The sequence below is a fragment of the Manacus candei genome, unplaced genomic scaffold (genome assembly GCF_025592945.1).
Source record: "Manacus candei isolate 608988 ecotype Guabito, Panama unplaced genomic scaffold, ASM2559294v1 h1tg000049l, whole genome shotgun sequence".
Taxonomy (NCBI): domain Eukaryota; kingdom Metazoa; phylum Chordata; class Aves; order Passeriformes; family Pipridae; genus Manacus; species Manacus candei.
The window spans coordinates 5408964-5423503 of NW_026138097.1; the positions used below are offsets into that span (position 1 = coordinate 5408964).

The window sequence follows — 14540 nt, forward strand, 5'->3', positions numbered from 1 at the left end:
TCAGCACAAACTCCAATAACCCCTGAAATGCTACCAATAAAGTGCTAGCTGGAACAAAAATAGCAAAGATTCAGACATTCAGGCATTAGTCTGGTGCTATCAACTGTTGTAGAGAACCCTCAGGCACTTTCAATGCCTACATATCCATTTGGTGTAGATACTGCAAAGCACCTCACTTGTAAGCTCCCCAGTGAGCACTCCAGGAGCACACTGAACAGTTTCTCCTCTTTGCAGCTGGGATCTCCTCAGCTCGATTGGTTTCAAAGACAGTTTTGCATGGCTAGAGTTCCACAGCCAAACAGATAAACCTTGTATGAGGTTTACTAAGTACTGAAAGACAGGAGTCTTGTGTGCAGTATCTCCATGATGTGATCCTACAGTAGCTCCCTGTGAGAAGCCAGTGTCAAGCCAGTATTCTCTGTACTGTGCTGACTGGCTCATGTAAATGTCCAGCTTTCTATCAGCGTTAGCAAGTTTTAACGTCCAACAGCTTAATCTGCTTTAACAATCCCTACCCATCAGTGTTGATCAAGGGAGATAGCTGAAAGAAGCACGGGTACCAGTGTGATTGAGAGAATAAAAATTCTTGTGTAATCCAGAAGCTTGAGAGAGTATGGTGCCATGATTCTTTCAATTCTCTAGATTCCTCCTTCTGTTGGCAGAGGTACAATGCCAACTGTGGGATCACACTGCATTTATCTCCAACACCCAGACTAGAAATGTCAAACAATTTACGTAAATGTTAATAAACAGTCCCACAATGCATGACCTTGGTATACACTTGACATAGTGTAAAACAACTTACAAACTGTAAGTTGAATTAAGCATTATGTACTCCCCTTCACTCAGCAAACCTTCACTCTTTAGATAAAACAACAATATTAGAAAAGTAGGCCTAATAAGTCTACTGTTTTCCATTCTCCATAGACAAGTCTCAACTCTCCTAGTAAGTTACAAAAAAGGCACTCCTGACTCAGACCTTGCTTCTATAATTTAATTTAACTTGGCAAAACTTTAAAGGGTAACATTCAACCAAAAGAAAGCATTCCACAAAGCATTGACTTAGCACATGCTAACCCATACAGTTTAAGAAAATCCAGCCCATTCAGTCCCAAGTTACCCAAAATATTAAGAAAGGAGATTAGGAGAATAAGAAGTAAAGAAAAAGAGAGTATTATTGCTTATTATAGCTACCACCAGTGTCCTGTGAGAGTCCAGCTTCCACCTGTCCAGGTGGCAGGGTTTGAACAAGCACAGAGAGTACATGTTGCTGCTTTCATTTGCTTTGGCCGTGTTGTGGCCACACAACCTGCCCCCAGCTGGGACTTCTGATTGCCAGCCAATCCTGGACTGAGTCAGGGGCTCCAAGGTGTGGTGTGGGCAGCGCTCTCAGTGTCCAGGGACTGACAGCTGCTTCAGGGCTGCCCCAGGAGACTCACAGAGGCTGGGGCTGTGGGATAGGGCATTACCTCACTTCCACAAAATTCAACCTGTCCCTTCCCGCCCTGCCAAACGCACACACACTTGAGTTGGTCCAAGCTAAAAATTATTAATCCATTGTCTCACACCCTCTCACACACACAAGGCTCTGAAAATTAGCACTCTGATATTCTGAAAATTAGCACTGAAACTCAACAGCTGCTTCATTTTATTTTAGCTAGTTAACTGACCAGCGTTATCTCTTGCACTTCTTTACCCATCTGTGTCCATCTGTTGCCTCTTCTCTTACTGCTTGGACTACCAGTATTGTGAGGCAGTGCCCACACTTACTCTTTATTGTATAACATCTAAAAGCACCTTGAACTGTGACATGAAGTCAAATCACCCTTATGATGTAATAAACTTTTTCACCCCTGTTATGTTCTGCTCAGTTTTTTGGAATGTAAAGGACACAGAAGGCCTTTATCAGGAGGTGGCAAAATCAGACACAGGGAGTGAGAACAGAAAAGAGATTTGATTTCTTGTTATGGCCATGAAATTCATAATGGTACTAAAGAAAGAAATTATAAGACATAGAGTGACAGAATTCCAGTGACGTACCTCAAGTGTTTCCAGAGCCAAACAATATTTTCAAATACACTCAAATATATTTGAAGTCTAAGTTCCCACATTGGCACTGAAATTCCCTTTCCTTTGATTTGAATATATTAGTCACACAAAAATACTAAGACCTTAAATTTAGGCCATGTCTAATATACTTAGAAAAGTTAAGACAAAGCAACTACAGTAGTGACATCAGTGTTAAAACACATTAATCACTCCTGTAGATGCCCTCATCCAAGGGAAAAGTAGTCTTGCCTCACAGTAACTTAATCGGTAATTGCCACAGAAGTTCACATCCTCAGAAATGATTAATCTAGAGTAAACTACAGCTACTTTATGTATGCAGGAAAGATTCCTCATAATGGTATGGTATACAAAAGGATTGTCAAGTAATTTTTATTTTAAAAAAAGGTAAATGTTAGCATATATAGAAAAAAGAAGTGAAAAGCTACCAATTAACAATTGGTTCTCTTAATGACCATTCAGGGATATGGCTCACCTTGCTTTAATTCCACAGAATTAAGTAATTTAATTCCACAGAATTAACAATGCCACTGGGACACTCTGGTGAAAAACCAAAAAAAAAACCTCAAATCTCAATTAAACTGAAACTAATAAAGAACGAAGAGAAACGAAAGTGGAAAGTGAAAACAAAGGACAAAAGTTGCTTCTGTTTCCTCAACAACACAGCTTGCACATGATTCAAGCACTGCTCTTCACAACAGGCAATGTGAATGTGTCAGTTAGGAAGGCTAAGTAGCTATTACAGTGCTGAGTCTGGTGTTGTCGCATTGCCCGGGGGCTCAGAAATGCTTCTATTCCTCCATCCCACAACTAAGCAAGGGGAACATAAGCTAACATTGTCTTTGCCTGTGTGCTATACCAAGACCTCTGCAATCCCATGGTCTTTGAAATATTCAGCTTTTGTCCTGTAGTTTTCAGTCACAGAATCTCAAAGAATCATAGAATGTTAAGGGGTTGGAATGGACTTTTAAGATCATTTAGTCTCCTTGCCAAGGGCAGGGACACCTCTCACTAGACTGGGTTGCTCAAGGCCTTATCCAACTTGGCTTCAAACACTGATATGATCAGAGCATCCACAACCTCCCTGGGCAATCTCTTCCATTGTCTCACCACCCTCACAGTAAAAAATTTCTTCCTAATATCTACCTTAATTTCTCCCTCTTTCAATTTGTACTCATCCCTCCTTGTCCTATCACTGGAGTTCCTAATGAAGAGTCCCTTCTTGGCTTCCTAGTAGGCCTCCTTCAGATACTGAAGACTGCTATGAGGTCTTCACACAATCTTCTTCAGGACAGCCCCAACTTTCTTAGCCTGTCTTCCTAGGGAAAGTGCTCCAGTCCTCTTATCAACTTCATGGTCCTTTGCTGGACTTGCTCCAACAGTTCCATGCCCTTCTAATTTTGGGGGGGGGGGGGTGGGTACCAGAACACTTTGCACTATTTCAGATGGGGTGTCATGAGGGCAGCGTAGAGGAGGAGGATCACTTCCCTCTACCTTCTGGCTATGCTCCTTTTGATGCAGCCCAAGATGTGGTTGGCTTTCTGGGCTACAAGCGAATGCTGCCAGCTCATGCTGAGTTTTTCATCAACCACTATCCCCAAGTCTCTCTGCAGGACTGCTCTCAATCAATTCTCCATCCAACCTGCAGGTGTACCTGGGATTGCCATGACCCAGGTGTAGAACCTTGCACTTTGCTTTGTTGAACTTCATGTGGTTTACATCAACCCACCTCTCAAGCCTGTCAGGGTTCCTCTGGATGGCATCCCTTCCCTCCAAGGTGTGTTGATTGTACCACACACCTTGGTGCGGTCATCAAATTTGCTGAGGGTGCATTTGATCCCATTGTCAATGTCACCGATAAAGATGTTGAGCAGTATCAGCCCCAGTAGTGACCCCTTATGGATACCACTCGTCACAGGTTTCCACGTGGACAATGAGCCCATGACCACAACTCTTTGCATGCAGGCATCCAGTCAGTTCATTGTCCACTGAGTGGCCCATCCATCAAATCCATGTCTCCAATTTGGAGACAGTGTCAAATGTTTTGCATAAGTCCAGGTAGATGACATCTGTTGCTCTGTCCCATCCACCAGTGCTGTAGCCCCATCACAGAAGGTCATAAAATTTGTCAGGATTGATTTCCACTTTGTAAAGCCATGTTGGCTGCTACTAATTATCTCTTTGTTTTTCATGTGCCTTAGCATAGTTTCCAGGAGAATCTGCTCCATGATCTTCCAAGGCATAGAGGCAAGACTGAATGGTCTGTAGATTCCCAGGTCTCTGGTTTTCCTCTTTTTAAAAATGAGGGTTATATTTCCCTTTTTCCACTCACTAGGGACTTCACCTGACTGCCACAATTTTTCAAAAATTATGGATAATGGATTAGCAACTTTTTCTGCCAGCTCCCTCAGGACCTGTAGATGAATCTCATTGGGTCCCATAGACTTGTGCACATTGATGTTCCTTAGATGGTCTTGAACCCTCTTACAGTGGGCTTAGAGTCTTCATTTTCCTAGTCCCTTCATTTTCTTTCCTGACTTGGATGGCATGGCTGGAGCACTTGCCATTGAGGAATGAAGCATAAAAGTAGTTGAGAAACTCAGCCTACTTTTTGTCCAGGGCAGCCAGGTTTCCCATTTCCTTCTGGAGAGGGCCCACATTATCCCTAGCCCTTCTTTTGCTTACAACATACCTATAGGAGCCCTTCCTGTTATCCTTAGTATCCCTGGCCAGACTCAATTCTAACTGGGTCTTTGTTTCCTTAACCTTGTCCCTAACTTCCCAAACAATTCCTCCCAGGCTACCTGTCCTCATTTCCACTTCCTGAAGTTTCTTTTTTCACTGAGCTTGCTCAGCAGCTCCTTATCTATCCACAGAGGTCTCCTAACATTTTTGCCCAATTTCTTCCTTGTTGGGATGCAATGCTCCTGAGCTTGGAGGAGGTGATTCTTCAAATTTATCCAGTATTCTTGGGGTCCTCTGCCTTCTAGGGCTCTAGCCCATAGTACTCTACGAAATAGATCCTTAAAGAGGCCAAAGTCTGCTCTCTTGAAGTCCAGGACTGAGAGCTTGCTGTGTGCTCTCCTCACTGCTCTGAGGATCTCAAACTCCCCCAACCTGTAGTGCTCCAAGGCAGCCTTGGCTGAGTGACCACATTTACTACCTGGTGACCACATTTCCCTTCTGGTGAGCACAAGGTCAGTATGGCACCTCTTCTTGTGTAAGGTAGTCACCATTGACACACTTGGAAGAACCTCCAGGATTGCTTGTGTCTTGCTGTGTTGTCCCTCCAACAGATATCAGGAAATCCCCCATGAGGACTAGGGCTTGAGAGCACGAGGCTGCTCCTATCTGCCTAGAGAAGGCTTCATCTGCACCATCCTCCTGATGAGGTGGCCTATAGCAGACCCCCACTATAACACCCCCTGCCCTCCCCTTCTTCTTTACCCACAAGCTCTCAGCTGGCTCCTCATCAGAGTTCCACACTCTCCAGCAGGTCACTGACATACATAGCTACACACCCTGTCCTTGTGTCTCTAGCCTGTCTTTCCTAAAAAGCCTAAAAACCCCCATTCCAATGCTCTAGTCATAGGAACCATCCCACCACGTCTCCATGATGCCAATGATACCATACCCACATAGGTGTACACACATCCCTAGTTCTTCTTATTTGTTCCCTATCCTACATGTGTTTGTGTTTAACTACCTGAGCTGGGCCCTGGAATATCTGGAATGCCTTTGCACTGTTCTGGGCATCCATTACAGGTGTTGGCATCTGACTGGCAGGATTGGGATGGATAGGTATCTTTCCCCCACAAATTTAGTTTAAAGGCCCCTTAACTAGTCTGGCAACTCCCTGACCAAAGATAGTGTTTCCCTTCTTTGTCAGATGGACCCCATCAACCCCCAGTAAACCAGATTTGGCAAAGCAAATCCCATGGTCTGAGTAACCAAAACCCTGCTTTACCAATCATACCAGGACTTTACCAGTAAGTTCACAGAAACAGAAAGTTTGGCTAATCTGGTAAAAATCACTTTGGCTTTTAGACAGACAAGTTATTGTAAGACCCCAGTCCCAAAGCCTCAAGCTATACTGGGAGTATTACTTTTATATTTAAGACTCCAAGATTCTGCCCACCGAACTTTTGCAGAGACTTTGGTTCTTGACATAACCTAAAGAGAAGAACACTCCACACATTTTCCCAGGAGACACTTTTAATTTTAGGAAGAAAATAATGGTTTTGATGTAGGTTTAAAAGGGGTGACAAACAACCAAGTTAGAGCATTCCACAAAGCACCAACCCAGCACATGCCAACCCACAAAACTTAGCAGAATCAAACCCACTGGTTTTAAGTTACCCAAAATATTAAGTAAGAAAAGAGTGAAGAAAGAAAGAGTAAAAAAAGAAAGCAATTTACAGAAGAAACAGGAGTAAGTAGCTACCACCAAAGAATCCTATGGAGATCCAGTTCCACACATGCAATAGCAAGGGCTCAGAGGCAAAAGCCACACAAAGCCCTGTGCTCCTGTATTTATGCGCTTTGGCTACTGTGGCCATGCCTCCCAAGCTGGACATCTGGTTATCTGCCCACTCAGTGCCTCCCAGGTGGGAATGAGGGGTGGTGTAACCAATCAGAGGCTCTAGGAGGCATGGTGTGGGCGGGCTCCCAGGCTGCCCTTTCTGATTGACAGCTTTTCTATTTGAGGTCCTTGCTGCAGCCTAGCTGTGTGAGTTTTGAGACTATGGTGAGGCTGCTGGCCTCGCCCTGCCCCCCACATACACACACACTAATTGGTTCCAACCCAATAATTAAAATACTACTAATAACTGATCCAATGCCTCACAGTTATTGGGATCATAAATTGCAACAGCATGTCAATATTCTAACTGTATCCTGGGGGGAAAATAATCAATTAGAGGAACCTTGGCAGGCTAGAGAGGCGGGCCTGTGTGAACCCTGTTAAGTTCAACAAGGCCATATGCAAGGTCCTGCACCTGGGTTGGGGCAATCCCAAACACGGATACAGATGGAGGGATTAGTAGATTGAGACTGGCACCGCAAAGGAGGGCTTGAAGGTACTGGTGGATGAAATATTGTACATGAGTCATCTCTGTATACCTGCAGCCCAAAATGCCAAATGTATCCTATAAAATGAAGTGTGGCCAGCAGGTAGAGGGAGGTGATTCTGCCCCTCTCATGAGAGCCCACCTGTAGTACTGTGTCCAGCTCTGGGGTTTTCAGCACAGGAAAGACACGGACCTGTTAGAGTGTTGTGAATGTTCAGCCTAGAGAACAGAAGGCTCCAAGGACACCTTATAACACCCTTCCAGCACCTAAAAAGGGTGTATGAGAGAGCCAAAGAGGGACTTTTTACCTGGGTCTGCATTGATAGGGCAAGGGGGAATGGTTTAAAACTAAAACAGGTAGACTGAGATTAGATGCAAGGAAGAAATTCCTTACTATGAGTGTGGAACAGGTTTCCCAGAGAAGCTGTGGATACCCCATTTTTGGAAATATTCAGGCTCAGGTTGGTCAGGGTTTTGAGCAAACTCGGGAAAGATGAACCTCACCCTAACACAGGGACTGGACTAGCCGATCTTTAATGTTTCCTTCCAACTCAAACCATTCTATGGTTCCATGATTCTAATTTTTTAATGGAGGTTTCCTAACAACATATTTTTAAAGTTACCTTGAGGTGAGTATTTGGTTTGATATGCCAACAGCTATTTCTAACTGCTTCTGGTATACAAATTCTGAACAAAAGCAAAGCAGCACTGCAGCGAGCAAGTTCAGGAAAGGAAGCATTACAAGCAGCCATTTCTCTCCTCTGTCACAAAGAGCCAAGCTGGTTCAGCACAGGCATACATTATTATCTCATAGTCCTTGACAATCCGGAGCATTTCTGTGTTGACAAGCCCAGAGTCATTGCTTCAGGACCTTCTGTATTCCTATTTACTCCCTCCATAATCCCTGCAGGCAGCATAGCCAGCACCTGCCTGGTGACTGCAGCCCTCCTGCAGCATGGCAGGAAGTGGCTGCACCTGATAGAACCGAGCCTGGAAAGCCTATGGCTTGGTTTAAGAGATTTAAACCGCTTCCCAACTGTTAGTATTGACAGAACAACCCTTTTCTATGTCACTCTATGGGGTGTTCAGAAGGAGAAATCCTGCCAAGTCACACAAGAGATTTGAGAGCTTGTAGGTGGTAAATGTTCACTTTTAACAGCGCTCATTCATGTGTTTTGTGCACTTGATTAGTCCTGCTGTTTTCAATGGAGCACTTGTCTAAATGAGCAGTCTGCAAAATAAGGAATGGTTGTGTGCCCTATTTTTCATTTCCATTTGGGTCATTTGTTTAATTAGAGTACAACTTATAGTAAGAATGGTATTTTAATATCACACAGTGCCTCAGAAAGGAACCTGTAGGACTTTTTTTCCTCAAAGGTCAAATGTAAGGAAAGTTAATTAATAATTTTATCTATGACTCACTGAAATATTGAAGAAAAACATGCTCAAAAATTTAAAGCAGGCTGTTAAAACTAAACATAAAGGGAGGGTATGTTTTTACATAATAATCATTATGAAAACTAGTTCACTATGGAATCACAGGCTCAGAAAGATTATATACAAAAATCTGTTCATAGACATCATTATCACAGCTTTTTAAAACATTAAAATGGGTATGTTAAATTCAAAATTTATTTAAGTTCTGATGGTTTCTAAAATACAGGACAGACCAGAAATATTTGCATATATATAGCTGCAGATTGTGTTCTGGCTTCAGACTGGGTTACAAGAACTTCTAAAATGCCCCAGGGAATCTTTTTATTGGTAGCTTTGAATCAGGCAGTGTGTTTCCTGAAATTAATCTCTCTTCTTACAAAGCATCCAGTTCTATTTCACACTTGTAAAAATAAGGCTAAATGAAACTGCTGTACCAAAGGCTCAAGAAATTATTAGCCATTCAATGTTCACTTTCTTTTTATGTCTTGAACATTGAGTTACAGAGCAAAGCAAGAAGTTGTCTGTTAATATACCAGTATCTATCCATATGTTGAAACAGTTTCATGAATAAACTAATGGAATGGGAAAAGTCCACTTCAAAAGAGACAAAATCTGTTGAAGTCTCTATACAGGGTATATATTTGAGCTGAAATTCAACTTGAAATTTTCTTAATTGAATTATGGCTGCATGGAGAGATTCAGTCAGGACTAGTAAGTATTTACAGTAGCCACAGTAAGTACATATGTAATCTGTAAATTCCTTAGCCCTGTAGGATTAAGGAAACAAGGAATAAGAGAAGGAAATATTAATCTTACATTACTCAACTTAGTCTTAGAAAAGAGCCATTTCTTTCATGTCACAAACCATACTCTTTAGCACCACAGAAGAGCTGGTCTGTTGGGTAGTCTTTACATGTAACTTGACATCTAGTTCCCCAATATAGTTCATAGTGTCCTTGGCTGGGATTACCCCTGTAAAATAACACCTGTACTGTGTTGAAATGGGTCCTCGACTGTACATGGACTATTTCCTTCTGGTAAGCCACAGTTATTACATTAGTTGTGATTATTTTACTTTCCTGGTGGTTGAATTTAGTGTCCTCACTGAGTTAATGCTATAATACTATTGAATGTGTATTTGTATGCCTTGTTTTGCATATTGTATTTTCATTAAGTTGCTTGCCTCCGTTTAAAACCATGTACTTATTTCTTACCGCGCAGGAATTCTGTTCAGAAACTTCACAAGGTAGCAGATGTACTACAGATCTGGGAAGAGCTCATCAAAGCATGACACAACACTGAGCACTCTGTCTTCAGCATGGAGAGGTGTGTTTTCTTTCCCTTCCTGAGTCACAGTCAGTTGCAGGCAGTCATTCAACAACTATTTGGGTAGTTGGTAAAATATTCACCAATTAATTGATAAACCAGGGTTGTTGCCATGGTTTTCTGAAATGTGCTAGTATTTTTTCCCAGTCCATCATTCACTTCTTAAAAAGTTATATGTATTTCTATTGTAACACATCTACCTTTGTTTTTCTGGGAGGAGGTAAAGAAGGTAGCTGTATGAATGTCTTATTTTTCACATGGAAGATCTTGTGATTAAATACACCTTGGCTTTTTTTTTCAGGCACCTATTTAGAAGACTGAAACAGATGCTTTTTTTACTTATGAAGGTATTTTTTTGCTGTTGGGAGTTTTATTGTTTTGGCTTTTTTAACAGATAAGGAATGGAAAAATCATGTAGTTTAATAATTGCATGCCTACCTCCTTCAGGCTATCTTTTCTGAAGAATAATGCTCTGACACTTCCAGATATTTGCTGGGAGAAAAAGAAAACATCGCAACAGGAAAAGTAAAAGTGCAGATAATTTTCTATTTTCCATTGTGTAACTTTAATGGTTAAAAAATCCTGGAATTTAGAATTATAGAAGGGCTTTTTGTTGGATTCTTTTAATAGCAGAGCTTTACAGAATGCTTGATATGAAAAGGACAAGTCACGAGAATATATGAATGATCTCTTAGGTTTGCCTGGGATAGCACTGAACTGCCACTACCCAGACGAAAAAAAAGTTGTTTTTGTCTCCTTGAAAAAGTAAAGCACACATATATTGTTGGCATTGACCACCAGCAGCTCTTCCCAGAGGGATTCTGTAGTGCTGTTGTCCACACTGGTGTCAGGGTGGCACCTGCTGGGAGTTGCCTTGCATCCTTCTGATCTGCATAGTCACAAAACTTCCGGAATGAAACTCTGGTCTACTGGGACATGCTAGCCACAGCTTGCTGGGTACTTTCTGGACACTATTTCACCCCATATATATATATATATATATATATATATATATTTAATGATACAGTAGTTGCTTTACTGAAATAAAAGGCAAGACAGTTTCTTATAGTACAGATGGTGAAGGGGGTGTCCTGTTTTCAGTTCTCTTCTCTGAGGATCTTACCTTTGACATTAAAATGACACCATTTTCATCATGGCTGGGCTTCGCGAATGAAGATTTGGGAAGGCTCTATCCACATTTGCTACAGGCACACTGGTGGCTTATGAGGCCAATACGTGACAGACATATCCGATTGCAAAAGGCACAGCAGAAAGACTCCTTAGATGGTGTATTCTGCAATACACGGTTCTTTCTGCGTTGCCTTTCTTCCTCGAGAGTGATCCTGCGTGTGTTCTCGAAGGAGACAGCTGCGTTATAGATGGTGTGTCTCCAGGCCTCCCGATTTGAGGCCAGAGTAGACCAGTTATGGTGATCAATATGGCCAAGGCTGAGATGTTGTTTCAGGGAGTCCTTGTATCTTTTCTTCGGGGCTCCTCTCTTGCGGCAGCCAGTGGCAAGTTCACCATAAAGCAAGATCTTAGGGAGGCGGTGGTCCTTCATCCTTGAGACATGCCCTGCCCAACGCAGCTGTGTTCTCAGCAACATGGCTTCTATACTTGTGATTGCTGCTTGCTCTAGAACAGATGTATTGGTCACATAATCTGACCAGTGGATGTTTAAGATTGTTCAGAGGCAGCATTGATGGAAGCGTTCTAGGAGACGCAGGTGGTGGCAGTAGATGACCCATGATTCGGAACCATACAAGAGAGTAGACAGCACTATGGCTCTGTAAACACTGATCTTGGTACTTTTCTTCAAGTGTTTATTACGCCATACTCTTGTGGAGTTTTCCAAAAGTACTGTATGCCTTTGCTAGCCTGTTGTCTATCTCTCCATCAATCTTACCATCTGAGGAGATGAGGCTGCCTAGGTAACTAAACTGCTGAACTGATTTGAGTTCTGATTGGCCAATGGTGATGTGGGGATGATGGGGGACTTCCAGAGGTGCAGGTTGATGGAGAACCTCTGTCTTCTTTAAGCTGATTTCCAGCCCAAAGAGTTCAGCAGCATCTGCAAAGCAGGATGTTAAACACTGCAGAGCTGCTTCTGTGTGGGCGACAAGGGCAGCGTCATCAGCATAAAGCAGCTCCTGGACAAGATGGTTTAAGGTCTTGATGTGGGCCTTCAGACGCCTTAGATTGAATAGACTTCCATCAGTACGATATCGAATGTAGATACCGTCCTGATCATTGAGATCTGCCATGGCCCTTTGAAGCATCATGCTGAACAAGACTGTGAATAGGGTAGGAGCGAGAACGCAGCCTTGTTTCACACCATTCTTAATTAAAAAGGGCTCAGAAAGTGCATTGCCATATCTGACTTGACCGTGTTGATCCTCGTGGAGTGAGATGATCATGTTAAGGAACTTGGGGGGACATCCTAAACGTTCCAAAATCTGCCACAGACCTTTTCTAAAGCTCACAGTATCGAAAGCCTTGGTGAGGTCGACAAAGGTTACATAAAGACCTTTGTTCTGTTCCCTACATTTCTCTTGCAGTTGTCTGAAAACGAACACCATATCTGTGGTACTCCTGTTGGCTCTGAAACCACACTGACTTTCAGGAAGGATTCCTTCTGCTATAGCGGGTATTAGTCTGTTCAAGAGTATTCTAGCCATGATTTTGCCAGCAATGGAGAGCAGAGTAATACGACGGTAGTTTGAGCAGTCAGATTTAATTCCTTTCTTCTTATACAAGGTGATGATGACTGCATCACAAAGGTCTGATGGTAGTTTGCCGAGTTCCCAACAGCGCACCACAAACTCATGAAATTTGGTGTGGAGTGCAAGGCTCCCATGTTTCCAGATTTCAGGTGGAATTCCATCAATCCCAACTGCCTTGCCAATTTTCACCTGCTGTATGGCCTTGAGGGTTTCTCCCAAAGTGGGAGCAGTATCCAATTCATACTTCACTGGTTGTTGTGTGATGCACTGAATAGCTGAGTCTTGGACTACACGGTTGCTACTGAGTAGAGTCTGAAAGTGTTCAGACCATCGATTCAGAATGGAGGTTTTATCTGCCAGAAGTGTTTGACCATCAGCGCTGAGTAGAGGGCTTTGTACCTGGTATGTAGGCCCGTATGCTGTTTTTAAGGCCTCATAGAAACCTTTGTGATCACCTGTATCTGCGCATAATTGAGGTTTTTCAGCTAGATCGGTCCACCACTTGTTCTGGATGTCGCGGAGTTTCTGTTGGAACTTGCTGCATGCAAGACAAAAGGCTGTTTTTCTTGCGTGACAGGATGGCAGTGCAAGGTGTGCTTGGTGGGCGGTTCTCTTCTTCCTCAGCAAGTCCTGGATTTCTTGATTATTTCCGTCAAACCAGTCCTTGTTCTTCTTGAGGGAGAACCCTAAGAATTCTTCGGAGGATTGCAGGATGCTGTTCTTAATATGGTGCCAAATTGTTTCAGGAGAGGAATCTGCAGAATCTGTGGAATGGTTTTCAAGCCTAGTTTGAAGGTTTGCCTGGAAACTGTCTCTAACTGTGGCTGATTGGAGATTGTTAATTTGGAGTCTCCTCCTTGGGATACTGCCCCTTTTAGGTTTGAATTTGAGATTAAAGTTGAGTTTACAGCGCACAAGTCGATGGTCTGTTTGGCATTCTGCACTGGGCATCACGCAGGTATGGTGGACATCGCGAACATTTCTCCGTCGCACTAGGACATAATCGATGAGGTGCCAATGCTTAGATCTGGGGTGCATCCAGGTTGTCTTCAGTCTATCTTTCTGCTGAAAGATAGTGTTAGTGATGGTGAGCTGTTGCTCTGCACAGAATTCTAGCAGGAGTCGACCATTATCGTTGCAGTTTCCAACACCATGCTTGCCTAATATTCCTTTCCAGGCATCAAAATTCTTTCCTACTCTGGCATTGAAATCACCAAGGATGATGACCTTATCATCTGCAGGCACCTTTTGGGTAAGGTGGCACAGGTCAGCGTAAAATTTATCTTTTTCAGCAGGGTCAGCTTGGAGAGTTGGGGCGTATATACTGAAGAGGACGACGTGTTGGTTGTTGTGTAGTGGAAGACATAGGGAGATAATGTGGTCAGAGTGACCCGTCGGCAGATTTTCGAGTTTGGGAAGAATAGAGTTTTTGATCATGAAGCCGACACCTGAGAGATGTTTTTCGGTTCTGGGCTTACCTGACCAAAAGAGTGTGTAACCAGCACCATGTTCTCTGAGGCTGCCTTCCTCGTGAAGGTGAACTTCACTGAGAGCAGCAATGTCGATGTTGAGACGAGCCAGTTCATGGGCAATTAGGGCAGAACGTCACTCAGGACGTCCGCTATCCGCAGAATCGAGTGTGGTTCTGATGTTCCAACATGCTAGAGTTAATTTAGGTACACCTTTGGAGGCAGGTGTGTGCCTTTGTCTTTTGATCTTTGTGCAACCGCATTGGAAGAAGATGCCCGTTGGTCTGCAGTTAACCAACTGGGTGAAAGTGGAGATGAACTTTGTTTAGGCCACCTTTTCTAGGCCCCTCTCCGAGTGGAGCAAGCAGTGCTGTCCTTGAAAAGGCCACTTGGTCGTTCAGGGTGCTGCCCCAAGAGACTGTCATCTCCGGTCAGTCTCAAATGACCAA

General features: G+C 43.1%; 1 protein-coding gene across 3 annotated transcripts in view; it reads right to left on the reverse strand.

Annotated features, from left to right (window-relative positions):
• Positions 1-14540, reverse strand: part of ADCY1 (adenylate cyclase 1) — a 664242-nt gene that overhangs the window by 570367 nt on the left and 79335 nt on the right. The window lies entirely within an intron of this gene.